Source organism: Chelmon rostratus, chromosome 7 (genome assembly GCF_017976325.1).
Source record: "Chelmon rostratus isolate fCheRos1 chromosome 7, fCheRos1.pri, whole genome shotgun sequence".
Classification (NCBI taxonomy): Eukaryota; Metazoa; Chordata; class Actinopteri; order Chaetodontiformes; family Chaetodontidae; genus Chelmon; species Chelmon rostratus.
Window position 1 is genome coordinate 2,102,778 of NC_055664.1, and position 27,569 is coordinate 2,130,346.

Here is a 27,569-nt window from a genome sequence, read left to right on the forward strand (position 1 = left end):
GAAAACTCAGAGTTTCCCTCATTTCAGGGTTAACATACTCAGAGTTTTCAGTAAACCTGCTTTGTGAAACGGACCTCAGGGAAGGAAGGCTTATAAGGGACAGGTGAAACTAATCAACAATCAGAAAGGTGGGAAAACACACAAAGGCAGGAAGTAAAACAAAAGGATGACACATGAGGAGAACTCTTTCAACATAAAACAGGAAAAAAAACTCAAGTTAAAACCAAAAACAAGCTGTCAAAATTGTTTTTTGATGCATTCACATGACTCTTTCCACTAATTCCAATGACGCTTAGCTTCAAAAATAATAGAATTATCTCAGAAAGGTACAATATAAACACAACACATGTTAAAACCAAAAAGGTCTGTTTTTTTACCAGGTGGATTTTTAATTTTTTAGTTCTTTGGCAAAACATACTGACACCAGGTATTGGCAATGACTTGATCAGATCAAGCAAAGTACAAAAATTCTTTCAGCAAGAAATCAGTTCTTGAGTGCTTGACTGAATGTTTGGCTTGCCTCTACAAGTACAGTAGATGGCACAGTGACACAAAGACTTTTAGACCTTTTCAGTGCCAGCATCTTGTGACACTGTCCATCCCTTTGTTTCTATGTCTGAAAAACTTTTCCCTGGCAAAGTCATGCTCTCATTCTAGCTCTCTTTGCTTGCTTCACAATCCCATTCCTTATCAGTGTCTCCCATGTTCAAGAGGACCCTGCAAGCTTAGCTCAATCCTTTGAAAACACTGATATTAAAAGAGAGAGATGCTGAGAAGAAAGATGGTGACACAGCCCACCTCATCCTCTCCATTTACCCTGTCTGAACCTTTTGTCCCGGTTGCAGGTTTGTGTGTGTGTGTGTGTGCGTGTGTGTGTGTGTGTGTGTGTGTGTGTGTGTGTGTGTGCTTCCTCCAGCCAACCATTCCAACTCCATGTCACATGTGCACACACATACATAAAATTCTGTGAAATACTATTAAATTCTTTGCCATTGTTCTGTTATACACACACACTGACACACACACTGAAAGAACATTAATCCTCCAATCTATATAGGCACTGGTCGCCTCGGGGGCTGGTGGGGGGATTGGAGGGGGGCTCTCCAGCATGCCGTGTGATCCCACGTTGTTTTGCAAAAATTGCTGCCTCTGATGATGGGAATTTCATTTAGCCACCACACGAAACAGAGGCGAGAGAGGGAAAGGAGGAGAGAAGGGAAATATGTAAGGGACGAGAAGGAAAGGAGAAAAGCAGGAAGGAAAGAGATAGAAGAACAGAGGCTAGGGTGCAAAATACACAGAAAAGGGGGGAATAGTGCAAAGGAAGAGGGTAAGCAAAAGTGAAGAAAATGGGGCATAGCGTGAAGAAAGGCAGGAATGAAGTGCCATAAAACTCACTAGAATAAATGTTAGCAATAGTCTTTATGTGTCCATTTTCAATTTTTATGTGTTGACAACGCTGGGTTTAGGGTCTACTTAGGTTTAGGCACAAAAACCTCTTGGTTAAACACATTTTCACTTCCAACTCATTACATAGGAAGTTCTGCACATGCAGGCCTCCGTCGTCAAGTTAGCAATAATTAATATGCAATGTCTGGCTAACAACGTATTTTAAACTTTCAAAATTAAGCTTGCTGAGAATAATAAGGAACATGTAGCTAATATTGTGAAATGGTATTAGTGTGATTAAGTATAGGCACCAAAACTATTTGGTTAGGTTTAGGAAAAGATCATGGCTTGGTTTAATCTCCACAGCCACTACTCAAACAGTAGTCATCTCGCCAAAAGTTATCTCGGCTTCTTATTAAAATGTCTTCAGTTCCTTCCTTTCTTCCTTTACTTCCTTCTTTTTCCCTCTCCTTTGGTCTCTAGCGTCCCTGTTTTCCTCCATTTTTCTGCAATCCCTTACCTTTTTAACCTGCCTACTCCAACATAACCTTACATACCTTCCTTCCCTCTGCACTATTTAGCTCACCAGCTTCCTAAACCTTTCCATCCCTCTATCCTTGCTTCTCCTCCTCCTTTCCTTAACCTGCTTCTTTGCTTCCATCATCCTCCTTCCTCTTTTTCCCCTCTTTGTTGCTCCCCGTAGGCTCCTCCTTTTGGTTCATTTTCTCTCGATCCCTTACCTCTGCCCCTGCTCGCTGTCCCCATCATCTCCTTTCTTTCCTTCTTTCCCTCCATCCCTATTCCCTTCACCCCTTTCCTGAGCCTTCCAATCCTCTACCTCTTTATTTTGCGTCTTTTCCTTTTCCTACCTTTCCCTTTCTTCTTCACTCACCCTAGTCCTTTTCTCCTCTTTTTCACCCTTGCCGTATTCCTTTCCTCCACTTTCCTCCCCTTACCCACATGTCTCCCCTGATATTGCCTTCCTTTCCTCCAACCTCTTTCCTGAACATGCCGATGTGCTAAAATGAAGGTAAAGGAATAGAGGGGTGGCGTCCTCCAGCTGGCCACCATGCTGACATGCCTCCTCTCAGCACCATGACTGTGGAAGGAGGGGTATATTGTTGATCCACATGCAAGCAAATATTATGCTAAAGTGATTGGCTCTCATCAGGCTCTACCCTGCAATGATTCTAGAAAACAGCAGAAAAGGAAGCGCAAGCCACATCTCTGTCCTCCCCTCCCCTAATTTGCATTGCATGCTAAAATGCATGAACCAAGCCCATTAACCGAGGGGCCTTGCTGTGTTTTGGTTGTAAGCAAAGGGAGGGGGGCTGTCATATCTTTTGATTTGCTTGATATGAAAACAGTGGTGGTTTGCAATCAATGGAACCTGTGGTTTATTTGGGGTGAAATGAGATTTTTTATTGGGATGTTTGCATCTCGATGCAATTTGCCAGCTTTATTGTGGCCAACCCAGGAGCATCCTCGCTTGATTTTACAGTAAATTTGTCATGGGGCCAATACAAGAGTTGAAAGTGAATATGGTTATTTATTTACATGCACACAAACAGGCATACTTTGTTAGACGCTTCTGATGATTGTTGGAATGGAGATCCCAGCTGGCTGTATATGCTGCAGCCTGGTGTGAAGGCAGCCTATCAGAATGATTAGGTAGAGGAAGGGAAGGCCTACCAGCTGCTCTACATGTCACTGCAACAGGAAATATAATTTGGGATTCAGAAGACACCCCAAAGGTTTGTCTCAGTTTAGCTGAGTGAACTTTAATGTGTTTTTAGACAGCAGTGCTGAGCAGTTTTGTGTGTTTTTGGATTTGGTTTGGGTTCGTGCACTGTGCTCATTCACCCTAGCCGAAGTGCAGATGTTAGCTGCAGCTAGCTATTAACTTTGCACCAACTGTGTATATATGGAGTGTTGCTGCGTATATTCATGTGGCAACTCAGACTGTGAATGATCTTGGAACTCACCAAGAGCTCCAGGTCTTTTATATTCCTCCAGTCTTATTCCTTTTTTCCTCATGGAGGGTTTTTCAGTTTAATTCATAAAGCCTCTGGGTAATTACAAAATATTCTCAAATTAAGGAATTTTCATCTCATCTAGACACATCTTTTTGTGTCAACATGGTTCTTTCCATTGACTTTGTATGCAATCATGCCGGTTCTACGATTTGATTTGCATTCTGTTCAAATATACCAAAGTCTACGTTTACATCCATGCTTTGTAAGGCTACTCAGATACAGCAGTACATTGAGCTAAATGCCAGCATCAGCATGACAGCATGTTCACATTGACAATGTGATCATGTTTTGCAAGTAATTTTAATCATGTCCTTGATCTTAGTGAAGACTGTAAAGCTGTGGGAATGGGAATACCATTACTTTTGCGGGTATTTTGTCATAATTTTTACAGACCAAGATGGTGGCACGTTCACAACATGAGGCTCAGCATTTCTGTATGTATGACTGTCAGGCCACGCTGGACTCCATGGACATTCTTATGCCTCCTCCATTATGGACTACAATATTACCAAATGAGATGCCGTGGATGAAGAAAGACGTCCACTAACTGCTGAAGGCATGCAAGACCGCTTTCAGATCAGATGATATGCCAGCCTACTGTTCATCCAGAGTTTACCTGAAGAGGGGCATCAAGAGGGCCAAGCACAGCCAGAGCATCAACAAGTCCTCTGATGACTGTGGTAAGGCATCCAAGCCTTCTGTGGCGGTTGGTATTGTCTGTGCATTTAATTTGAAGGTCCACTTCCTGTGTTCTGTTGTGTTGCCCCCCCCCGATGCGTCGAGGAGTGATTGGGCACACCTGAGTTCACTTCCGGAAATTAGGACGCCTATTCAATCTCTGCGGAGACGCTCCTCGACGCCAGAGTATACTTCCACGTACCGTGGTATCAGTTGGTCTTGAGTCTCTCGTGGTAAAGTACTTTTTGATCTCGTGTTAAACCTGTTTGGAGTAATTGCTTGTCTCTCTTCTTTTCGTTCCAGTGCCTCCCATGCCCACACAGCCCAGCACTCTCTGGACCTCTTTGAGTTTGTGTTTGTTTGGACCTCACGCTGCCAGCGACTGTTTGAGTTATTGCCCTTTTGTGAAAATAAAACTTTTGTTAACCTTCTCCGTTTCCGCTCCTGGGTCTCTCTCTGCACCCACCGTCACACCTTCACTGACAACAAACCCATCAACACCACATCCCCAAACAGCGATGCCTCAAAACAAATCAGAACACATTCTACACAGGAGAGGAAAAACTCTGTCAGTCCAATCGTGATCTGGCACTGGGTGGGCAAGGTAAAGAGGTAGTGGGGCAGGTTTGCCCGTTCTGGGTCTTTAGCTTCTGGGTCACTGGTGTGACATACAGATGGAGAGGAAGAGAAGAGCAGAAGAGCTCTCTGTGTCATTGGAAGTCCCCTGACAATCTAATCCTATAGCAGCATAACTGGGGGCTGGTCCAAGGCAAGCCTGAGCCAGCCCTAAGTGTAAGCTTTACCAAAAAGGAAAGTTTTAAGCCTGCTCTTAAATGTAGAGAGGGTGTCTGCCTCCCGGACAAAGACTGGAAGATGGTTCCACAGAAGAGGAGCTTGATAACTAAAGGCTCTGGCTCCTATTCTGGTTTTAGAGACTTTAGGAACCACCAGTAAGCCTGCATTCTGGGATCGCAGTGGGGTAATAGGGTACTATAAGTTCTTTAAGATAAGATGGTGCCTGACTATTTAATGCTTTGTAGGTAAGGAGAAGGATTTTAAATTTGATTCGAGATTTTACAGGCAGCCAATGTAGCGCTTCTAATATCAGCGAAATATGATCTCTTTTCTTTGTTTTTGTCAGAACAAGTGCAGCATTCTGGATTACCTGGAGAGTATTTAGCAACAAATTGGGACAGCCTAATAGTAGGGAATTGCAATAACCCAGACTGGAAATAACAAATGCGTGTGCTTCATATCTTAACATCTGTATGCGGAGATTACAACAATGGGACCATTAAAGACACAAAATAAGAAATTTAAACTGTGCAGATACCCATTTGTACTAGGGGGGCCATTTAAGTGGTGGGTCATGGGGGGTGGGGCTTCAAGCTAGTTTTAGTTGTTTTTGTTTTATTTCTATTTGCATTATTTAGGCCTTAGTTTCATTGTTACAAACTCTGTCAGCCCTTCGTGGTTGTATTTCATTACTTCCCCAAGAAATCATTGTAGCTGCACATGGCACGCATTTTGTGAATTTAACCTATGTTTTGTGTTTTTGCTGTACGGCCACACTGGCAAAGAGTATAATACATTAGGGAGGGAAGTCTAATAAGGTACTTGTAAACTAATGAACAAAGGCGGGAAAACAAGCAACTTACAAAATAAAACAGACTAAGCAACACCCCAAAACCATAACAGCACAATACATCCAGACTATTTAAATTTAACTGATATACAAGATGGTGATTATATTGTAAATATTTCACTAAACATCATATAAATTCAACATTTTGGAACATACAAGCAAAAACCTGCATCAGACTCCATCAGACAAACTGATGTGCCCTCTCACTGTTAACTGCCTCATAAAAATGCCTTCTTTTATTATATATAGATAGAGGATGTTCCCTCATCATATTTCTGTTGCTTATTCATAATTAATTTTTATCTTGTTTTCTATTGCTGCTGGTCTCTGACAGTTACTAAACATAGTTTTGTTGAACCTACAATGACAAGAGTAACACCCATCCCATGTATTGGAATGAAATTATGCGACTCTGATCTGTGTAGTTATACTATGGGCAGGGCCTGGGTATGTGTTTAATATAATGGCGTTGTTACCTGTATTTATGAATTACTGTTCCCTTTTTTTTTAAAATAAAAGAATGAATTAGCGGTGCCCCCAATAAAATTAAGTTTGTAATATAAAATGTTTTTAAACCTTCCTATTTAAGAATGTATCTGTTTTTAACTTTCACCCTTTTAAATCAAATTCAAATATACCAAAATACTGTACAACACAACATGAGTACTTTAAATGCAATATGAACAAGTTTAATAAATATTTCATTCAAATATAACAAACAATGTTTCCGAAGGTCACTGGTAAACAAAATGCAAAAGGAAATAAATCTCCATAAATCTTCATCAGTTACCATAGGTTTTCTTAACCAATTTGCCATACATGCAAAGCAAAGGCAAAGCTAATGACTAGCATGCTAAAAGCTACTCACAACTAGCAACAGGTACATCAAAACAACACACACATTCTCATTTACCTCCTTGCAGGTCACAACAGTCCAAACGCTATTGTTCTTGCACAGATATTCACTCAGCGGTGATAGTTTCTGCATCTATCCACAGCACAGGTACTAGCAGCTTACCACTAAGCCCCACCCCTCTACCTGAGAGTGAAATTGGGTTGGCTGATTAGCTTCATGACATTCACTCACAGTAAAGAAAAGCAAGACTGACACTTAAGGCTGCTACCCAAGTTAGATTGTCTTTCTGATTTCATGTGCTGACTCGAATAACATGTCAGACAAACTAAACTCATCTACATCTAACTTTTTAACTGTACAGGTTACAAATTTTATGTTTCCTTACTTTTATCCATCTAAATGAACTCTTTTAACCATGTATATTTCAAACCGTATTATGAACATGGTATTTATATTTTATTGTATAAATGACTTTTAAACGGGGCTACAGAAGTCAAGTTTTAAAGTGACACTGTGACACAGTGTGGTAAAAGGTTGCTTAATAGTATTTATTCAACATCTGACTTTGGCAGCGTTTAAAGCCATTATGTGTAGACGTGTAGATTGAAAATTTTCCATCCAGATCTGCAAATACTGATCACAAACTGTTTCCAGGAGACTCTAAAAAGTGCTTGGACAAGCTTGTTACCAGCTATTGAAGTTGGCTAAACATAAATGCGTTGGAAAGTTGTCTAAAAGTATGTTTTTTTTTGACAGTTGCTGTTACTAAATCTCTGAGCGAGGATCGAGGATCGAGGACACGACAATTAAAAGAAATGAAATGCACCCTATGTGTGGTGAAGTAGGTTTGTTGGTGTAGTTGGGCAGAATTGGTGGACCCTGATATGATTGAAAATAAAGTTCAGATAAACATCTGAAATGGAGCCTGAGTGAGAATTTTTTTTTGATGTATCCCTAAAGAGACCTTAGGTTTTAATGCTGTTTTCAAAATCACGAAATTATTTTTGACTGCAAAAACGGATAACTTATTGTAATTTCAGTCAAACAGTAAAAGCCTTTATATTTAGATATTTAGCTAGTGTTAAACTAAAAAGTGAACCACACAATACAAATTACAATAGCTGAGAGTTCGCAGGTATTTTCTGCCACTGCTGTCCAAATGTTGGCATGTGAGTAAGTGTTCTGCATTTGATCAGCAGGCTGATACATAACAGGACCAACAGGGCTTGCACTGGACTACTTACTCCCCAGCATTGATTAATGAATCCACAACATAGCACAACAATCGTATTGCATGCATGTTTGTGAGTTTATAACCATTTCAGTGTGACCTTGATTAAAAATCATTACACTTTCATGCACATTAGACACCATACATGTCCTATCCATCTTTTGGCTAATCGTTATCTATTTCTGTCACCGATGCCATTGCCTGGACTTGTTTCCAATTAGAAGAGGTATATATCACACATCCAATCTTCAATGGTTACCTGCAGAGAGAAGAAAGGAGGACAGAGGAGGAGGAGGCAAATAGGTGAAGGTACAGCAGGGAGTGAAATAGACAGAAATAGAGAGGGAGGGAGGGAGGGAGGGAGGTGAAGAGGCAGTGTAAAAAGGCTGGCTATTTTTCACCAGAGTCCATGGTGAAGTTGTCAGGCGGGAGTGTATGTGAGCCCGCTGGATGATAATGTGGCATGACACTTCTGAAATGAGAGGCGGGTTGCTATGGCAAAAAGCAGGGAGGGACAGTCTCTCCAGGGGCCCAAATAAAACAACCTGTAAATGATGTTTGATTAGGATTTAGATCATGGAACTCCTCGGGATGGCCTTTTTGTCAGCTGCTAGCTCAGGCTGAGAGGCTTAGCTCAGAGGCTTTTTGTTATGTTTGTCCCTGAGCACCACTATGTGTATATTTTGTGTGTGTGTGTGTGTGTTTGTGTTTGTGTGTGTGTGTGTGTGTGTGTGTGCTGCTTAGGGTTACACTGACCCATATCTGGGTCTGGTGAAATAGGATAATCAGGTTAGGAGCAAATGCCTTCACCCACTTTTGAAATGATGGACACATTGTTTGACTAGATATGCACATGTGAATTGTAATTGATTTTAACTGTTTTTCTTTGTGAGGAACTAAAGGCTTTATCAATGATTTTTTGGCCAATAAGAAGCAGAAAAACATCAGAACTAGCTGAAAGCTGCACAGGTTCCATAGATCACTGGGATATACTGTAAGGTTGTACTGACTAATGTATTAACAAACAAATGCTTGCTTTCCACATTTAGCAGACACAAAGATACTGTGGAGATCTGCAGTCTCTCCTCCTCTTCTCCCTTTTGGGCTTCTGTGTTTTCCTTGTGTCTCTTGTCTGTCTCTCCCCTGTCTGTCAAGTGAGTGTTATCAATCTAGGGCAGGGCCGGCAGGTCGGGCCAGCCTTTCCCCTGATTGAGCACAGGTGTGCTCACATCAAGCCCACATGGCCACACAGTGAAAGAACCCCGGACAAACAGCCAGCATTCATCGAATCATCTGCCTACTAGTGTGGTAACGACAAAGACCTTGATGTGCCTAGTCTATCAGTCTGTCTTGTATCATTTTGTGCTCAGTACCCTGACCTGTCACTGTGTTTTGTGCTCAGGTGATTTCAGTTACCTACTCTCATTTGTGCCCTGCCTGTCAGCTCTACCTGTGAGACCTAGGTGGAAAACCAACCACTCAAACCCTAGTCTGGATCCTGTCTGTCTGTACTCTTCGTGGAGACCTTGGATCATCCTACTCCGCCCTTGGACCTCATCTGTCTGCTAACCCCGAAGACCTGGATCAGAAGCTTTTGGGACTGTGCACCATTAAACTCTGTTCATCTCGGGGACTCTCTGTTGGTTTGCTTGCTGAACATTTATTAAAACATTACTAACTGCTTTTGTCTCCTGTCTACTCTGTCAGAGTCTGGTGTTAGATTCTGTTAAAACCCCCTTAAATCATAACAGTAAGATTCGACCAAAATCATGGACTCTGTCAGTGAGACAGCGAGGATATATCAGATCCTGCATCATCAGGAGCAACTATTAGGTCAGCAAGACCAGAAGCTGGAAGGAATCCATGCACAACAGCAAGCGGTATAAAACCACTTAAACGCTCTACCTAATGTTTCAGTACAGCCAACTGCCACTCCGGTACAACCTGTAATCTGTGAGTGTCATGCCACCGACCCTGAGCCATCCTCAAGAAAAAATTGGGTAAATTTTGGGGATTTTTACTCTGACTGGACAACCGTCTTAAGGTGAGACTTGTTAACTTTCCTTCTGCCTCATCCCATCTAGCGGCTACCTCATCCAGGTTACAGACTTCTGGCATCGAGGAGAGTCCAGCGGGGTGCTTCCCAGGTAACGGACCTCCAAAACGTCTGTTTGTTCCATCCTCTGTCCATCCTCAGGCGCTGAAATGGGCTCATACCTCCAGATTCACCTGCCACCCTGGTCCCACATCGCCCTGGACTTCATCACAGGATTACCCCCTGTCTCAAGGGAACACAGTAATCCTTACTATTGTTGACTGATTCTCCAAATCTGCCCATTTTGTTGCTCTCAAACTCCCCACAGCCAAAGAAACTGCGGAAATGCTAATCCAGCATGTGTTTCTGCAACACGGGATCCCGGGCAGACACTGTGTTGGATAGAGGGCCACAATTCACCTCCCGGATGTGGAGGGAGTTCTGCTGAGCTCTTGGGGCCTCGGTGAGCCTGTCCTCTGGCTTCATCTTCAGGCTCATGGCCAGACAGGACCAATCAGGATTTGGAAGAGGCATTAAGGTGCTTATCAGCGACAAATCCTACCTTGTAGTCTACCCAACTTTCTTGGGTGGAGTATGCTCACAACTCCCTCACAAGTTCCGCTGCAGGCCTAACCCCGTTTGAAGCATCCCTAGAGGTCTGAGAAACATCGTTTCAGCTTCATCTCCGCCGTTGCCAGAGGATTTGCAAACAGGCTTGGGGCGGCTCTACTCAGATTGGTGGAGGAGAACAAGCAGACCACAGATCATCACCACAAAGAGGCTCCGCAGTACACACCAGGTCAGAAAGTTTGGCTATCGCCACAAAACGAGTATCTATTTATAGCTGTACTTTTGCTGTTTGAGTTTGCTTGAGAGAGGCAGATATATAAGGTATGCTATTGTTATTGCATTTCATCGTTCATTCGTCTTATTGCAGTGCCTAGATTGTTCATGCCACTAGACTTGGACGTTTTGGATACTGGGTCAGCAGCTTGCGGAGTGCTGCCAAGCTGATAGGTGAACTGTAGTGGGCCCATTCATGGGCTCCCCAGGGGGTGGAGATGGACAAATATCACCCTCTCCTGGTTCTTCATCAGAAGTGATGTCTGTGCCATTGGCCTGCTGAGTTTTTGGCACTGGTACTATGGGCTGTTTTCTACAGCTGTGACACTCTCCCCAGTGTCTGGCTTTTCCTTACTTCCCTGTACAACCGGTCTGCACGGGACATAAAGTCTTTTGGTGATGCCATCTTGACAGCCTTTCTAGCTTGGTCTGTTGTAAGGGACAGACTGGGGCAGTGTCATAGCTGTGTGCTGGAGGTTGGTTGTTGGCCAGAGATGGTTTTAAGGGCCTCCAGACTCCACTGATGTTATTCTTAACCTCCACCTCAGCTCTCTCTGCACATTTTCCAGGTTCTCTTTATTTCCTGACATAAAGACTCTCTTTTGTTACTTTAGGAGAGCCTCTGTCAGGAGTAATACAGGGTTCGTTGTTGGAAAACCACTGTGCAGTCCTGATGGGTACAACATTCTCTTTATACTGTCAATGTCCTCCCCATGAGTATCACAAAGTACTTCCCACACAGCTGCATCAAACCAGTTCTTCAAAGCCACCTCAGCATTGTTGGGCCACATTTTTCACCTTGTGTGACAGCTGGCTGCCTGGTATGAGAGGCAAGAGGAAGGGGGCAGGCAGGAGGAAAACCAGGTTGTGATCAGATTGTCCCAGCAGAGGGAGAGGTAATGAGTTATATGCCTCTTTGATGTTGGCATTAAATAAATTGTAAGGCCTGAGGCTAAAGGTTAACAGCTCAATGTCCTTACTGCAGAGTTGTTCTTTAATTGAGATATGCCCAGTGTTAGACCATCTATCATTAACAAATTGTGGGGATTTGCAGTTTCCCCTCCCTTTTCCTATTGTGTCTTTGTGTTTCCCTCTCCCTCTGTCTCCTGTCTGTCTCTCTCACTCCTGTCTGTTGTGTATGTTTCACTGAAGGCGTGGCTGGCAGGTTTGGTCCAGCCTCCTCGTCTCCTGAGCTCACCTGTTCACAATCAGACAATCAAGATTCTCCTGCTGCCACAGTTTGTAAGTACTGGTGTTTCCAACCAGTATTTATCACCAGTTCATCAGTGTGGTAATGACTGAGAACCTCAGAAGAATCATGTAAGTATTTTTTGATAGCTTTTTTTTACTGTCTGCTTACCTGCCTTCCTGTTGCCTGTTTGTTGTGCTCAGGTGCCTGTTGTTGTCTGCTTCAGCACATGCCCTGTCTGTCTGTTGCTTGTGAGTTTACTGGATTTGGACATACCTGTACTGTCTCTTGTGCCTTTGTGTTCTCGGGGACCAAATGTTGTAACCAAATGTAATTTCATTGCACTTGTGTAATGACAATAAAAAAATTCTGATTCTGATTTTCCAGCCTGTCCACTCTCAGTTATCTTTCCAGTCTTTGTGTGGATCATTTGGATTCGTCTGTTGCACATCCTTTGAAATACTGCTCAAATCTGTTGATTTGATTTTTTTTTTTGCCTACCTTTTCTGGGTTCAGCATTTGGGTCAGTTTATACAAAAAAACGTCACACAAATACTGCCAGACCTACCAAATACAGCGTACTACGTGGCACTTGTCTAGGTCTGACCTAGATTCATTATCTGGCTAGTTGCTTGAAATTGTTAAATTTGTTCATCTGCATCCCATGATACGCACACCTGGTTATGAGTACTGTCTCGCTCAAACTATCTGTAGCATAAATAGGAAATGCACTATCAAAGTTAGGATTCACAAAGCGGAATAATTAAGCAGTGACAGGGAGTATGGAGAACATTTGTGTTTGCATTCTCTTGTCATGAGCATTTTTTTTTTTTTTTTGTCCTCTCCACCATATCTTCCTTTTGTTTAAATGTTTTTAGTTTCTTGCACACACACACACACACACACATACTTGCCTAGCCCCTACCCTAAACTTAACCTTAATCCAAATCTTCAACTTAAAATGTAATGATTTACATTATGGGGACTTGCACTTTGTCACTATGGGGAGGGCAAGTCCCCACAATGCGACTGTGTGAACACAATGTGAGAAATACAAACGCGCGCACACACACACACAAACAGACTGATTTGGTAATGTAAGCCTTATCACCCCCTCTCTCCTTTCCAACTACATCCTGTTCAATACACCATAATAGGATAGAGGTGTTGACGTCAGCCACCATTGAGAGAACATTATGATGTGTTTCTCCTTTTGTGCAATCTCTCCACTGCCTCGTCCACTCTGAACAGACTGGGGTGAAATTTATTCTCTCTTCTATTGTCTTCTAGTGTCTTCTATTCACGACAGAGAGAGCCCTCAAGTTTTCCATTTTGTCCGCCTACTTCATTGCTTTAGGAAAAGAAAAGGTAATGAAGATGTTCCTTACTGCAAACGAAACCATGATAATCGTCATCATCATGCTTCACTTTTTTCACTGACTTGAGTAAAGACATTTCTCACGGGGGAAAAAAGAACTAAAGACAGCATAATGATTGGCTGGACAAAAGCTAGTATATGATAAAGTTTTTGAGAAGACAGAGACTTAAAACAGACCTTTCATTAGAACCTACAGGCAGGAGTTTATGACTTGCGGAATGCAGTAATATCGTTTAAGGGTCAGGGCAGTGACTCCCAAAATTTTTTTGGCAACCCCTTTTTGACAATGGAAAAAAAAATCTGCACACCACACCCTGACGTAGACAGACTGAGACGGGCACACACATGTACTTTGTTACAACACATCCTCTCACCTAAATGACTGACTGGTTGCCAGTGATGCTCAAAATGACATATCACCAGAAAGTACTACAGAAAAGCTGGTGTGATGGAGGCAGGCCTTTGTTGCAATGGACTTTCGTCCCCACGTCATTAACATTATGAATCGGTTGCAGTTTGCTTTGGTTTAGTACTTGGTTAGGTTTGGGAAGGATCATGGGGTAATGTTGTTCCTGTTCCTGTTATGTACGTGCTGTTACATGAGTATGCTATGTAACTTAAAATGGGTCAATGTTTTGTGACTTTTGGTTTCACACAGGATCTGTCCACCTGACCTTCTCCAAATGTGGACTTTATGCTAAATCTTCTTCCTTAGCCCCTGTCATAATCACTATGGCAACTAGGCTGCCACTTGACAATAAAAATAAATTTGGGTTGTAATAACCCATTTGCAAGATCAGGCAACTTTAACATAAACAGAGTGGGTTTTTTTTTTTCTTTAAGTGATACAGAAAAAGTGATTTAGGCCACTACAGTAAATCACTACTGACAGTAATCAACACTGAATGTGTCTGGATATATACCAACCTGTACATACGGGAATCTTTGCTCTCGGACTCTGTACAGCTGTTTCATGTGCAGTCTGTTGTGCTTGAGGACACGACCAACAGTAGAGAGGCTGACACTGTTGATACCCTCAAAATTGACATGGTCCTCAATGATCTTCTGCTGAATGTCACGCAGTTTAATGGTGTTGTCCTCACGTTAATTTAAACACAAGATACTTGTGCTCAAAAAGAGGATTCATTCTCAGTGAAGAACCTTGGAGCTCTAATCTGCCTCTATACCTGCCAAAGAGCAGTGATTCCTAACACGTCTCTGGGGGTCATCAGGTGGAAACCTCCCTTCAACAGTGTTTCGCCTACTTAGTCCCACTACACCTCCAGGAGGTTAGGCAGTGAACTCCGGCGTCCCAGAGTCACCCCCCCTAGTGCCAGTTCACACTGCTCCTACACAATCCAAACAGCACCGCCACGTTCAACTGACCCAGAGATGCTCCAGGTAGTGGCCAGTACCGATACTACCATTTAACTATTGCTAATGCTAATGCTAAAGGCTAGGAAGAACAGAAGAAGACAATACAGTTCCGATGCTACCATTTAGCTAATGTTATGTGCTAACCGCTACCTGCTAAGAGGAACAGAAGAAGACAATAAAGCTAGATTCACCTATACTGTTAATGTTAATTGCTAGCTACCAATACTAAGTGCTAAGATACTATCATACTCTCACCGCTTTAGCTATTGTTAGCTGCTACAATGCTACCACAGGCCTAGATGCCACATGTAACTGCCGATTGCCACACTACCATCATCTACCCCTGCCTCTCACCAACTGCACCAAGAAAAAGCGGGGTGGGAATACAAACCCTGGTTCGGGTAGGGGATAGAAAATAAAGAGGTAGAGTCAAAAGATGAAAGTAGGGATTGGATACAGACCCTTGTTCGGTAGGGGGTGGAAAATTTAGAGGGTGCTGAAGGTGGAGGCCTAAACCACAGACTAGATTTAACAGCCTCTTCTAACATTTCCTTCAAGAAGCAGCAAACCCTACCATTTCCTTCAAAAAGCAAACAGAGCAGGAAAACAAACCCTAACATTTCCTTCAAGAAGCAAACAAAACAGGAAAACAACCAAAAAGATCAAAAAACAAGCCAACTCTGTATCTTACCACGCACACCCACCTGAACAGGCCGCATGGTCCCAAAGAGAGACTCTAGCTGGCCACACCCCCACCTTATCTAAACTTCCTGGTTCTCTTCCTATTGGCAGAGCGAGAAGATGGGGCGGGGAAAGCAGAGCAGAGGAGAGGTGTCTTGTTCAGACTTTAACCTCTTCTCTTGCCGGGTTAGGCATGCATGTCCTCTGCCCCCCCCCCTCACCGTCCCTATTTCACCCCCCAACTACTATTATTTCTCCTGATCCATATCCACTGACTAGACCTAGCAGCCTCACTGTCTCACTGTCTTTCTTAAATTTTGCCCATGCACTCACAGCTCCGTCAACAGTGAAACAGCTGACCCTGCAACAAAACCTCTACACCCCACTTCAACCGGACAGACCCGGGTCTTCCATCCCCTCTGCTCAGATTCTGTCTTTAAATCTGCATACTTAGTCTTCTTCCTTTCATAAGCTGCCTCCACTGAATTTTCCCAAGGGACTGTTAACTCAATAAAATACACAGTCTTTTTACTCATGGACCATAAGACAATGTCCGGCCTCAGATTACTATAAACTATTTCCTGGGGCACAACTAGCTTTCCTCCCAAGTCGACCTGCATTTGCCAATCATCAGCCCCTACCAGGCAGCCACCTACCTGCTTTCTCCCTGACTTAGCAGCTCTATTTTTCTCCCCCTCTCGAACAAACTGCACATCTAACCTCTCCTTTCTAGAACTTCCAGAATTCACCTGCTTCCTTCTCTCCTCAATGCCTGCGGCTAAGCTTCTCAGCACCTGATTATGCCGCCATGTATACCGGCCTTGTGATAAGCTAATTCTACAACCTGACAAAATGTGCTTTAAACTTGCTGTACCTGAGCAGAGTGGGCACGATTGATCGCCCTGTACCCAGAGACTTCGGTTCTGCGGCGTTGGCAACACATCGTATGTCGCCCCTATCAGAAATTTAATACGGCCTTCCTCCATATTCCACAGGTCCCTCCAACTAAGTTTCCTCTTCTCAACACCTTCCCAATTCAACCATTGTCCCTGTTAGGCTTGACCAACTGCTTTTGCCCCTCTTAACAACTCCTCTTGCCTACGCACCTGTTCCACTACAAGCTTTCTTTTCTCCTTTAGACCTGCTTTATTCCACACTGGTTTGCCTGGGCCAAGCCCCAAGCCTCCCCGGCCAAATTGAACATTTCCTACTATTTCTGCATGCCTAAGAGCTGCCTCTGCCTCCTCTACTGCTGCCCTTGGGTTCCATTTCCTCCCCCCAGAAGGATTCGGAACCACATTGCTAACTAACATGTCCTTACTCCCAGATAAAAGTTCTGTCCTAACCTTAGTGCATTTAAACTCCTCTGTTAGACTGGATACTGGCAGCTGAAGCATTCCTTTCCCATACAAAGCTACATTGCTTAAGCACCTGGGAGCACCCAACCATTTTCTAATATAAGAGCTAACTAGCCTTTCCATTCTCTCTGCTACAGATAATGGGACTTCATATACTGACATTGGCCACATTAACCTAGGATACAAGCCAAACTGCAAGCACCACAACCTCAGTTTTCCTGGGAGCCCTGATTTATCTATTCTCTCCAGCCCTTCTGCAACATCCTTTCTAAATTGCACAACCTGTTCAACATCATTCAGGTCCACATTGTACCACCGTCCTAGACTCTTAACTGATTTCTCCCTAATTGAACCATATCAATGATTAGGGTCTCTGTTCTCTAGGGAGAACATACTTGTCCTCCCACCCCTATGTGGCAGTCTTTCAGTTCTATAAAAAGAGAACATGCAGTTACAAAATTATACATGTAATACTAGACCTACAAACAGACTAATCCTCCATTATAATACTACAGTATACTGGCACAGTGATGTACTGTGGTACAGTATGTAGAATAGTCATACAGTAACTGCTGTCAACATTTATCTACTATAATGTCAAAAAAGGTAATTACCTGTTCTCTTCTCTATATCTTCGGATTATGGTGGACACTGTGAATCTACTGATGTTTGGTTGTACCCTTTGTCCAGCTTCCCCCATGCTCATACCATGGACAAGAGCATGGTCAATCACAGTAGCTCTGATTTCATCAGATATTGCTGCTCCTGGTCTTCGCTGACCACCTCGACCTCCTCGACCACCTCTCACTCAAACTCCTCCTCAGATTTCTATCCATTGCAGTGCCTCACAATGCAGTGCTCTCTGAACAAGTGTGGTCAATTTTGAGTCGTGCTCAACCGGTGAAACCTGTGCTTTCATTGTGTTGGACTTTTGCCGCCTGTGCTCACCATTATGCAACACAGATGCATCACAATGAAAATGTGTTGGCAAGTTGTGTCTGAACAGGTGAAAAATGCTTATGGTTTCGCCAAAAGAGTGACTGATTCAATCAGTGGGTTCAGGCAACTGAGCATTTGGCTCATACACATGGGTTTAGTGTTTTAGCAATTGAGAAAAACTGTAATAACATTTTAACATTATAACTTTTCTTTTGTCAATGTTTCTTTCATCAGTGACCTCCATTTCTAAATCTGAAAGAGCAATTTATCATGGCAGTAAAACACTGTTATTAGGGCTGGTCAGTATTATTCAGTGGCTGCACTGAGAAGGAGGAAACCCCACATCACAGATAAGTAACAAAATGCCCACAGCTCTCTGCCCAATTAGTGAGAACTTCTCTGCACCAAGCCAAAATTCACCCAGAGTCTTGGATGAGAACTGCAGTCTGAGGGTAGTTGGATGTCATTTCAATGTACTGGTCCTCTTCATCAGTGCTAAAGCCTCAGTCTACAGGTGCTGTTGCATGGATTGGAGTCACACTGGCCAGTTTGGAATGGGAAGTATTTATGGAGATGGCCTGTCAGTACGGTGATCAGCTCTATGATGCATGAAAGCATCATAATCTCCTTCACTGATTTCAGCAAAGTACTTGGACTTAATCAAACACTATTATAAATAAAATAGACAAGCAAATGAAAACAGCCAGATCAAAAAGGTAGAACTTTCTTTTCTGCCCTCAGATCTTTGGGAAGGCTGTTCCAGAGATATGGACCACAGTACTAAAAGCACACTTCGCCGTGGGCTTTCATTCTGACTTTAGGGATAAGTAAAAAGCTATTACCATAAGACGAGAGGGATCTAGAGCGTTTATAGGCTAAAAGTAAATCTGATGAATAGGTAGGACCAAGACCATCAAGAGGTTTATAAAACAATCAATTCTGAAGCACACAGGTAGCCAGTGCAGAGGTTTTAAAATTAGTGTAATGTCTGCTCTGCTTGTGGTCCTAGTTGTACTGTTCTCTTTATGTGTTTTACTTCCAAAGTGTTAACATAAATAAACAGCCAGCCAAACTCCTTTTCAAGAGCCAGGAAGTGAGCGTACTTGCTCCTTTAATGACTTCTCTCACAGCAGGTTAAGTCAAGATGACACATTGAATTGGAGTGAAACTAGAAAAGGAAATACAAAACGTACTCAATAGACTGCTGTGACATCAGCAGATAGCATCAACTTGTATATTTAACAGGTATGCAACAGGTAAGTATTAACACTGATGGTAACGTAACATCAATCAGTGAGTAGAAGCTAAGTATACCGCAGTAAAGTTATCTGAAGAACACTCACACATAAAGTTGTCAAATTGGCACAAACTTACAAAACTGTCTATCAAAGTCACCAGTAGCAATTCTCAAACAGTACTGAACATGAAATACTCACAGCCATTGCTTTCTGAGGGATTCATATGAAGGATTATGCTGGATTGAACATTGGAAATGTATGGTTGCTGACATACTCTGTCTCCCCAATACTTCCTACTTCCTGTTTCCTGTTTTCCCCTATTTTTACAGCCTTCAAAATAAAGCTACACAATCTTGTCTTAAATATAACGATATAAACAGTAAATCTTTAACAGTAAACTTGGTCTTCTTTAACACATCATACACTCAGGGCAGAACACTCCCCGTCTGGCATTTACTGATGCCACTCAACTGTCTGTACTTGAACTTTGACTTTCATTTGGCAGAAGCAAGACAACCTCAGATATAGGCCTCAAGAATGACTTCACTTTGTCTTGTGACATCGTTCTGATCTCAATTTTGCGGACCTGTCCATCACTGCTTGGGAAAGTGGAAGTGACAAGTCCCATTGGCCATTCGTTGCGATGTGCTTGGCTCTGTTTGAGCAGCACTATATCTCCAACATGCAGGTTCCGACGTGCTGTGCGCCACTTGCGCCTTGGCTGAAGAGTGTGGAGATACTCATCCCTCCATCGGGACCAGAACTCGTTTGCTAGCGCTTGCACTTGTCTCCACTGACACTTGAAGAGATCTTTTTCACTGAAGCTGCAAGCTGGAGCAGATACACCTGGTTTTTGGGTTAGGAGCATAGCAGGTGTCAGCAGCATTGGAGAAGAGGGATCAGAAGAGACCGGGATCAAAGGTCTCGCATTGATGATAGCGGACACCTCTGCCATCAAGGTACAGAGCACTTCATGAGTCAGTTGAGTATGTCTGGTTTGCAGCAACATGGAGTCAAGAATCCTTCGGGTTACACCAATCATGCGCTCCCAGGCTCCTCCCATGTGGGACGCATGTGGGGGATTGAATTCCCATGTACACCCATTCTCATGAAGGAATTTAAGAACGGGGGCTTGGCCTGGATCATCTTGTTTCATGCCCAGTTCAGAGCTGGCTCCCACAAAGTTTGTTCCTCTGTCTGATCTTAGCTGCTTAGCTGGTCCTCTCAATGCAAAGAACCTACGCAGGGCATTGATACAACTGCCAGTATCCATGGATTCTATAACTTCCACATGTACAGCCCTGGTGCTCATGCACGTAAAAAGGATGGCCCATCGTTTATTTTCAGCCGCTCCACCTCTTGTGCGTCGGGTGACCACATTCCAGGGCCCGAAAACATCTAAGCCCACATATGTGAATGGTGGTGATGAGCTCAGACGTTCTGGAGGGAGGTCTGCCATCTTTTGTGTCTCGAGTTTACCTCTCAGTTTGCGACATGTGACACAGTGATGAAGAACTGAACCTATCAGTCTCTTGCCAGCAACAATCCACAGGCCAGCAGCCCTGACTGCTCCCTCTGTGAACTGCCGCCCTTGGTGTCTCACCTTTGAGTGGTAATGACTCACCAGCAATCTTGTGACATAACTTTGTTTTGGGAGAATGATTGGTTTTCTCACCTCAGAATTGACTGATGCATGTCTCAGACGTCCTCCTGTCCGCAGGAGACCATCACACATGAAAGGGTCAAGATCCAGGATTGCACTTGATCTTGGGATGGCCCTGTTCTCTTGTAGTGCAGCATACTCTTCTGGATAAGCATCCCTCTGGATGGACTTGAGTATAACTAGCTTTGCCGCTTCCAACTCTTCTGGAGTGCGAGGTTTGTTGCACCGATGCCATCCTTTACACGTGCCTGATGAGCCTGTCCTGTATGAACGAGTCTGATGGATCAAGAAGGAAACTGCTCTCAGTAGAGACTCCCAGGTTGAGAAGCGCTGGAACCGTTCTGAGGTAAGTTTACCTTCACTTAGGTAAGTAGCGAGAGTAGTCAGCTGAGGTCTCACATCCATGTCTTTTCCAGGATCCACTAGCTCAAAAGACTCGGGTGTTTCAGGCTGGTGTGGTTTGTGAAGGAACTCTGGACCCGTAAACCACATGGTGTCCGTAAGCCGTGATGCAGGTACAGACCTGGTGGCCAGATCAGCTGGATTCTGATCTGTAGGCACATAGCGCCACTGTTGTGGAGAGGTTGTCCGGCGTATACGGTGGACACGATTGTGCACGTATACAAAGAATTGCTTGGAGTCATTATAAATATATCCAAGGACGACTTTGCTGTCACAGTAAAACTTGACAGCATCTGGCTTGTGGTCAAGCTCGTCAAGGATCAGCTCAGCCATTTCAACTGCCAGCACAGCTCCACACAATTCAAGGCGTGGGATAGTGGGCCCTGATTGAGGGGCTAGCTTTGCCTTCCCGAGCACAAAGCCAACTTTACACTGTCCTTCTGTGGTGATGACCCTCAGGTAAGCCACTGCTCCTATGGCCCAGTTGGAAGCATCGGAGAACAAACATAGCTCAGTGTATGCAGCACTGGAGAGGGACTGATGTATGTATGCACGAGGAAGATGGAGGCTGCTTAAGTCCTGTAATGATTTTTTCCATGTCTCCCACTTGACAGACTTGTCTGCAGGAAGTTCTGTGTCCCAGCCATGAATGTCAGCAGAAAGCTCTCTAAGTAGAGCTCGCCCCTGGATGGTCACTGGTGCAACCAGGCCCAATGGGTCAAAGAGGCTATTAACCGTGGATAACACTCCACGTCGGGTGAACGGCTTGTCGCTGACTGCCACTCGGAATGTAAAGGTGTCACTGTCTATATTCCAGCACAAGCCAAGGCTTCTTTGCACAGGGAGAGTCTCTTCATCGAGGCCTAAGTCTTTAAGGCCTGCAGCCAGGTCACCAGGTGGGAAGGCTTGCATCACTGTGATGCTGTTTGAGGCGATCTTATGCAGTTTCAGGTTTGATTTTGCCAGTGAAGCTTGAGTGCGTTTGAGCAGATCAATTGCCTCGGCCTCGGTCGGGAGGGCAATGAGCCCATCATCCACGTAAAAGTGCCTGTCAATGAACTGGCGTGTGTCAGCTCCATACTCCTGCTCACCTGCTTGGGCTGCTCTTCGAAGGCCATATATAGCCACTGCGGGGGAGGGGCTGTTCCCGAACACGTGCACTCGCATTCGGTACTCTGTTACCTCCTTGGTCAAGTCATTATTCTTGTGCCAGAAGAATCTTAAGAAGTTTCTGTGGTCTTCTCTCACCAGGAAACCATAGAACATTTGTTGAATGTCGGCTGTTAGTGCAACAACTTCCTTTCTGAACCTAAGCAGTACTCCCAGTAGGGTGTTGTTCAGGTCTGGGCCTGAAAGTAGGACACTGTTGAGGGAGATGCCATCTTCTTGAGCACTTGAGTCAAACACTACTCGTATTGCACCTGGCTTTTGGGGATGGTACACCCCGAATATGGGTAGGTACCAACACTCTTCATTCTCAAGGAGAGGGGGTGCTTCCTCTGCATGTCTGTTGTCAAAGAGTTTTCCCATAAAGGCAACAAACTGTTATTTCATTGTAGGATTTTTGTTCAATGTATGTTGCAGGGAGTGGAGACGAGAGAGGGCTTGAGCACGGTTATTTGGGAGGCGTGGTCTGGGTGACCTAAATGGTAGAGGAGCGATCCAACTGTTTTGCTCGTCTCTCTGGAACTCTGCCTGCATGAACTCCAGAAAGGTTTCGTCCTCAAAAGACAAGGCGGATTTGTAGTCATCCTCTGTTCTCACAAACACATCCTGTCCAAGCTTGTTTTCCACTGGAGTGCCAGAAGCAGGATAGTGAGACAGATGTGTGGGGGTACTGTGTCTGTGCTCCCCGCCGTAGCCTACTCTCTCTCTCACACAGATGTGATTCTGACAGGGTGTCAGAAAGGAAGGGCGTCCGTTCTGTAGGACATTGGTCTTGAAAACAGATACAGTGGGCTTGTGGGCACTATCAATACAAACCTCCCCTACTATCACCCACCCTAAGTCTAAACGCTGGGCAAAGGGGGCATTGTGGGGCCCATTGATTTGTTGTCTCACCTTGTGAACTCGTATGAGGTCTCTCCCCAGCAGGATTAAGATCTGAGCTTTGGGGTCAATCTCTGGGATGTAAGACACCACGGATCTCAAGTGAGGATGGGAGCGAGCGACCTCTGGTGAAGGGATTTCTGATCTGTTGCTCATGATTTCGTTACATTCAATGAGTGGGGGTAAATCCAAACACACTTCACCATTCATTGCTTCGATTTGAAAACCCACTGCCTTTCTTCCAGTCATTTCAGTGGTTCCAGCACAGGTCCTCATTAGGTAAGGTGCAAGGCTGCCATGGATGTCAAAGAGCTGAAAAAACTCAGACCTGGATAGCGAGCGATTGCTCTGGTCATCGAGGATGGCATACATCTTGGCTGAGCGTTCTCTCTGCCCTTGTGGGAAAACTCGCACCAAACATATCTTTGCACAAGATCGTGCTGGGAGTCCTTCACCGCAGACCTCGGTGCACCTGGCAGTTACCTCTGGAGGAAAGCTGTTTTGCTGCTCTATGTCTGATTCTGTGGCAGGTGACGATACTGGCGAGATGGTAGGGTCTGGGTGCATGGCTGTGCAGTGTTGATTACTCTCGCACTCACTGCATTTCAGCTCCACTGGACATTCTCTGGCCACATGAGTAGCGGAACAGCACTTGAAACAACGTCTATGTTCCTTTAGTAGTTTTTTGCGTTCTGACAGCGGCTTTAGTCTGAAGGCTCTACATTTCTCCAGGGGATGAGATTTATTGTGGACTGGACAGTACTTGGCTGGGTCAGTACTATTTTTCTTGTCTGTTGATGTTCTGTGCAGTGGACTTGAATCTGCTGTCGTTGACACATCTGTCTTATGCACAAACACAGCTGTCTTAGCACCATCATGCTTAGTTGTGGGCCTTTCACTGCGGTAATAACTACGGTTGCTGCTTGTCAAGACAAAGCTGGGGTCATTTCTGGCCTTTGCCTGACTTCTGACAAAGTCGGCGAAAAAGGAGAAAGGAGGAAAGCACACTCCATATCGTTCTTTATAGTGTGAGCCAGCAGACAGCCATTTTTCTTGTAAGGTTGGTGGCAGCTTTTCAACAATGGGGTTAATTCCTCTAGGGGTGTCAAGGTATCTCAGTCCTGGTAGGTAGCCGTCCTCTTTGGCTGAGAGAAGCTCCAAGAGCAGGTCGCTAAGTTCTCTTAGCTTGATGTTATCTTTTGAAGTGAGTCGAGGAAAGCTATCCAATCGCTTGAATAAAGCGCTCTCTATCACTTCAGGGGTGGCGTAGCATTCTTGGAGTCTTGCCCAGGATAACTAGAGTGCAGCTTGAGGGTTAGTTATATGGACAGCACGTATTCTTTTCACGTGTTCAGATGACTCCTTTCCAAGCCACTTTACAAGTAGATCCAACTCTTCACTGGCTGTTAACTCTAGGTCCTGAGTGGCGTTTAGGAAGGAAGACTCCCATGCCCTGTAGCTTTCAGGCTGGTCATCGAATTTTGTGAGCCCTGTGGTTACCAACTCTCGGCGTGCAAGGTACTAAGCGAAGTCTATCATGTGAGCAGCTGAAGTGGAAGGAGAATCCTGTGGGTTGTTCCTTATAAAATGGTTTGAATAGCTTGCAGGTCTGAATGAAGGAGAACCCTGCTCCTGATAGGCTTTAAAGGAAGACTGGGGGTTCTGGGGATGTGAGCTGGGAGGCTGATAGCGTGAGTGTGAGGGGTGCTCAGACAAGTGTGTCTGATGCTCAGGTGCTGGTAAGTATTCACTCTGTTTTGCATCTCTTTTGGGCGTGGCCTTACAGTCATATGCAGGGGTTAACTCAGGAACTTCCTGCTTTGTTGGTGGCATTACCTCATCAAGAGGAGGGGGAGCCATATGTGAAGGGGGTGGGGCAGGTTTGAAGCTGACCTGAGCCTGATGTTCCAAATATGCCTTTGTGCGTTGTCTTATGGTCTGTGGTGAGATGCCACTCCTGGCGCTGCGCATATCCTCATACTCTGTTTCTACAGCAGCTTCTAAGACTTCAGCCTCTGCATTGGCAGCAGCAGCTGCCTTTTCCAGTTCTAGTGCTTCCAAATCTGCTTGTAATGTAGCTTTTTCCAAATCCAATTTGGCTCTCTGTTTTTTCAGTTCTAACTCCTTTTGTGCAAACGTAACCCTGGTGCGTGCAGCTTCGGCTTTGGCCCTAGCTTTAGCAGCGGCGCTAGCTACTGAAGATTTGGAGGAAGATTTGGAGCTGGACACTGATGCCGCTTTCTCCTCCCTTTCTGTTGCTTGTGCTTCCATAACTGAGATGCATGAATCCTCCTAATTCACTGGCTTTTCACTGTACTGTTCTCTTTATGTGTTTTACTTCCAAAGTGTTAACATAAATAAACAGCCAGCCAAACTCCTTTTCAAGAGCCAGGAAGTGAGCGTACTTGCTCCTTTAATGACTTCTCTCACAGCAGGTTAAGTCAAGATGACACATTGAATTGGAGTGAAACTAGAAAAGGAAATACAAAACGTACTCAATAGACTGCTGTGACATCAGCAGATAGCATCAACTTGTATATTTAACAGGTATGCAACAGGTAAGTATTAACACTGATGGTAACGTAACATCAATCAGTGAGTAGAAGCTAAGTATACCGCAGTAAAGTTATCTGAAGAACACTCACACATAAAGTTGTCAAATTGGCACAAACTTACAAAACTGTCTATCAAAGTCACCAGTAGCAATTCTCAAACATGTACTGAACATGAAATACTCACAGCCATTGCTTTCTGAGGGATTCATATGAAGGATTATGCTGGATTGAACATTGGAAATGTATGGTTGCTGACATACTCTGTCTCCCCAATACTTCCTACTTCCTGTTTCCTGTTTTCCCCTATTTTTACAGCCTTCAAAATAAAGCTACACAATCTTGTCTTAAATATAACGATATAAACAGTAAATCTTTAACAGTAAACTTGGTCTTCTTTAACACATCATACACTCAGGGCAGAACACTAGTCAACACACGAGCGGCTGAGTTTTGAAGTTATTGTAATTGAGCTGTATTCTGTATTCTTTTTCGAGAGGCCAGAAAGTAGAGCGTTGCAATAGTCAATCCTGCAAAAGCATGTATTAGTGTCTTTATATTGGCTTGAGAAAGAAACGAAATTTGGTTGAAGAAACCAAATCTTCAATTTGGTCTTGATTGAGCTGTATAAAATTCTCTGCCATCCATAACTTGACATTTAAAATACAGTCAAAAGGGACATCTATCGGCCCTGAGTCATCAGGACAAAGATGGCTGGCAGGTTTGTATACAGTGTCAGTCTCGTGACTTTGCAGGTTGTCAGTTTGGGAACGTTTGAGTGAGGCGTTGGCTCTCTGGCTGACTCTGGTCAGTGTTATTGGGGACTGTAACAATCATATGTTGACAGTTTGGGATTGGCAGAAGAAATCAAAGCAATCCATGACTCTGTTTCAACCAAAAGTTGAAAAGTGAAGGACCTCCTTACCAACATCCCTAGCTATCTAGTGCCTCAGAGAATTGCCATTTTCGTTTTCTACTACTTACCCGTGTTCTCTATATTCAGGATCCAGCTCGTTACCCTCAAGCCACCCAGCACCTGTGCCAGCCAGCTCGAGCCACCGCTGCGCCACACGGCCTACCTTCCTCGCCGCCTGCTTGCTTGCCTCCCCTGCCTTCCCTGTGTCTGGAGACACCACCTCAACCGACCCCTCCGCTGCCTAAATAAACTTTCACCTAGCCACCTTTCCCACGTCTGTGTGTCTGCATTTTGGGCCCTGCTCCCTCGTTCGTCACAGGTACATCTCAATTCTCTTCATTCTCATTTCCTCTGTCCTCGCTTGAACTGGAAGTTCTTCTGGTCCGCCATCTTGCAGGCCATTCCAAAGCTCTTATTTCTACTCCAAGGAGTCTGGAGGGATCTTGGAGGAGCCATGAGCGAGGATTAATGACTACAGCCTTTCTGGAAGTCTTTCAACTGAATGGTATGAAGACTCCGCCCCCACATCAGAGAAACTGTATCCTGCAATGAATGGCTGTAATTCAGACATGTGTAACTTTACGTTCTCCAAAGAGCAACAATGCAAGAATATGGGAATTCGTCATGTTTCAATTAAATTTATCTCATCCACAACCTGTTTTGTTATGTTATAAATCTCACTAACAGAATGCTGCATGGTGGCTCGGTGGTTAGCAGCGTCGCCTCACAGCTAGAAGGTCCCTGGGTCGATTCCGCCTGTTCTCGCTGTGCAGCGTGGGTTTTCATCCGGGTTCTCCGGCTTCCTCCCACAGTCCAAAAACATGCTGAGGTTCATTGATAACTCTAAATTGTCCGTAGGTATGAATGAGTGGTGTGCGTGGTTGTTTGTCTGTATATGTAGCCCTGTGGTAGGCTGGCGACCTGCCCAGGGTGTCCCCTGCCTTCGCCCAAGAGACGGCTGGGATAGGCTCCAGCCCCCCCGTGACCCTGCAAAGGATTCAGCGGTGTATAGATAATGGATGGATGGATCTCACTAACAGCAGCCTCTGAGCATGTGTGGAACATTTGATCATATATATCTGAAACTTTTTCATTCACTTTTCGTGAATGTAAC